Source organism: Zea mays, chromosome 1, assembly GCF_902167145.1.
Source record: "Zea mays cultivar B73 chromosome 1, Zm-B73-REFERENCE-NAM-5.0, whole genome shotgun sequence".
Classification (NCBI taxonomy): domain Eukaryota; kingdom Viridiplantae; phylum Streptophyta; class Magnoliopsida; order Poales; family Poaceae; genus Zea; species Zea mays.
In genome coordinates, this window is record NC_050096.1 from 217746370 (window position 1) to 217749883 (window position 3514).

The 3514-nt window shown below is 39.6% G+C and overlaps 1 long non-coding RNA gene across 1 annotated transcript; it reads right to left on the reverse strand.

Annotated features, from left to right (window-relative positions):
• Nucleotides 1-1539: 1539 nt before the first annotated feature.
• LOC109943735 (uncharacterized) lies at nucleotides 1540-3289 on the reverse strand. The gene is made up of 5 exons (XR_002266820.2): nucleotides 3234-3289; nucleotides 2847-2922; nucleotides 2197-2274; nucleotides 2039-2125; nucleotides 1540-1956 (listed from the first exon to the last, which is right to left on the reverse strand). It is a non-coding gene; the product is annotated as an uncharacterized lncRNA (long non-coding RNA).
• Between the last annotated feature and the right edge of the window lie 225 nt (nucleotides 3290-3514).

Here is a 3514-nt window from a genome sequence, read left to right on the forward strand (position 1 = left end):
GCATGGCTTGGTGACGTCCTATCGTGTCGACATGGCCTGATGGTACTAGGTCGGCTCTTCCATTCAGTAGAGGTGTTCGTCCGAGAGCTGGTTTTTGTCTTGTTGGGTTGCTTGGCGAGCAGGTTGGTTGGCAATCCCGCCTCGTTGGGTTGCTCGGCGGGCGATTTGGTTGGAGCCCTACCTCGCCGGGTTGCTCGGTGGATGAGCTGGTCGGCTTGGCAGGCTGTCCCCGAGGGGCCTTTTGGACCTTCACGTTGAGTTGCTTGGTAGGTGGGCTGTCTTTGGGATACCTTCAGGCCTTCTTTTGGGTACCCTGTTCCCAGGTACCCAATATAAACGCTGACATTTTTATGGATTTTATGGTCCAAATATTTTTGAGGATGTTATATGGGCATATATTGTCCCGCCGTCAAATTCCATGAATTTCGAAGACTATTTGTGTATTATTATTTTTTCTATAAAAAATTATCAAAATGCACTTAAATTTATAAAATATTCTAGTGTTGACCAAACATTGAAAATAGGTTACCAGGACCAATAAACATTCTATAAGAATATAACCTCAAGTTCTCATATGCTAATCATAAAGTGAAGTATTGATTATATTGAAACTTGGATAGTTAGGACGGTTCCACATGTAATTATCCGAATATACTAAATATATCTGAAATCTGAAATCTGATAAGGTATCTAGGAAGATATCTAGATATCCATCTAAAATCCGAAAAGGTATCCGATAAGATATCCGGATATCGGAAATCCGATGGAGATCAATCATCTCATATTAGTATCCGATATCCGAACTATACTATCTGAATTCGAACCCAAAATCCGAATATTCTGCGGATATCCAAAAAAACTATCCAGACAAATAATTGGCTTCTTCGGACGGTTGGATGCTCGGACAATATTCGTACGACCGTACCGTTTACATCGCTACTCCAAGGCCTGTAATGACCTCCCCTACCTTTTGTTGCTCTCGTTCGCTATACAGTATCCGAACTTTTAATTTATTTTAATATTACTAGATAGGTGCCCGTGCGTTGCAACGGCACATAAGTTGTTGAGGGAGATCTATGACTGTTCGTCTAAGTCGATGACAGGCTATCGTTGTTGCTAGGCACCATCATCCGAATAAGGATATAAGTATCCGGGTTAGGAAGGAGCGTGAAGTTCTACACAAAACCGAACAGGTGCTTGGCGGCTCATATCTTGCGAAACATGGTAGAGATCCTCTTGCATGGACGACAAAGATAACATTAAGTAAACGCTCAACATCCACAAACAAGTATTGTAGTGCACTGCACTTTAATACGCAAACGCTCCCACTGCTCACATCTGCCTACAGTTCATAACACCTCATGCAAATTTGTCCCTTATCAAAGAACGTGCTGAAGTGAAAAAAGGCTCGTATGATTCATCATCATTGACTGATCAATTTTCATAACTACAGTGAAACTGTAGGCTCATGCCACACCATATGCGATAGGATCATCGCTTGGTCATTCACACAAGTGGAAATTGGATTTGCGAGAGCAGTAACAATAGAAGTGAGCAGCCATCCATTTCATTGAAGGCTCAAAATAGTGGTATGAACAGCTTGAAAACTAATTCTAAAACCTAAAATCTTGAACCACATTGTATATCATACTTATCTTCTACAAGACCGTAATACCCATGAACACCACCAGGAGCGGGCTTAGACTTTGGCTGGATTCCGACAACCGTCTCAATACCTATCGACGTAATTCGATCATATGTCCCGGTGCTAGTAACCTTGGCAAGGTCCACCCTGTGCTGCTTAGCTAGCTTCTTAGCGTGCCAGTTGGCAATGCCCTTCCTCCTCGTGGCCACCGGTGCTTTTCTTGGAATCAGAATGGGGATGGGGAGGGTAGCTGCAGCTTGGAGCCCAAAAATAATCCTTAACTTGTATTTATCATCGAGTATTTGTGATTCCTATCAGGAGTTGTTTAGGGTCAACAGAAGCTCAAGAAGGAAAATACAGTAAAGTAACCTTTACATGTAAAAAATGTTTTACCTTCGTAGAGTAATCAACAAGACGCTTTCTTAATTGTACAATCTCTTCTTCCCCCTTTTGACCTTAACAGTAGGTCCTATGTAGGACCTATCATTATTAGGAACAGTGTATCAATGGTATGCAGAATTACAGATGACGCTGAACGAAAACTAATTTACCTGCTTCTATGATATCTTTGAGTTTATCTCTGAAATTGGTAATAACCTAGAATCATAATGGATCATAATCTCTCTTGACTGCAAAACAAGGTAAAATCAAGAGTGAGCAAACTGACAAAAGTATCTCTGAAAACAAAAAAAAATAGGTAAGATGCAACAAATGTGGCGCCCATGCATTTTCGATCCAACCATGCGAAAAATGATAGCCAGCACTGTATTAGGAGTATGGTAGAACCGCGTGGTTAGCGAGTGCACCTCCACATATGTTGCATCTTACCTGTTTTTTCCACTCGCTGGTTCATTTAAGATTCAGAAGCCAAATTACACTAATTGGTCTTGCAGATTGTAGCCTCCTTTCTATTTTTCAGAATCAATTGCTCTCATGATTAAAAAAGAGATAAGTTTGGCTAATTAGAAACTAAAAAGAGGCACACATTTACTATATGAACAATTGAATTATAAGTAGCATAGATCTTTCTAGTAATTTATCATCCCCCTCCTTGTGACCGTATAATTCAGAATATATACACCATCATAGTACGAACTACATTTTGCTTTTAAAAAATAAATCGAAACCAAGTGCCTGGAACATGCTTTAATTATCTGACATCAAAACTAAAAAACAAAGCAGTTACAGGGAGCTTGCTCACATATGGAGTCCCAAACTCTCTTAACAATTACCATGGTCCAAAGAAAATGAATGTTAGTAGATAGCTCAGTCTCCAGCTAATAGGAAGAAATACAGAGAAATATTAGTTTCAGATTTGGTTGGAAGGTAAAAAACAATAGCAGGGAAATTTGCATGATAGTATTACAAATGGACTAACATTATGTAGTCTAATCAAGGCTGAAGCAGAGTTCATTCCCCACAACATCGGAGGTTCGAAAATAGAAACTCAAGATTGCTTAATCACACTAAATATGTAAACATGTCTACTATATGACGAAACAAGAAAATGACTAACTATAGAACCTAGTGTTAAACTGAAAGTATAGGACTGAACTATATGCGGCTTAGAAATGAATAATGAACTTACAGAGAACCAGTGAGGACTGCAAAGATCATGTTGTGACCTTGGCTCCGGTATACACCTTCTCCTGGATCATCTTAGAGCCATATCAAATCCTAGCAATAAAAGAATGGTTCGTCAGTGTCTGAGCCAAATCCATCACCTAGCAGCCCAGCAATCTTCACATGATTAAGTATTGTTTCATTCATTAAATCCAGTCTTTTTCATCGTCCAATCCTCAGCCATGAAATCTCACACCTCAAACTTAATAAATCATTTCATGTAAATGGTTCATCAGTGTCTCTATA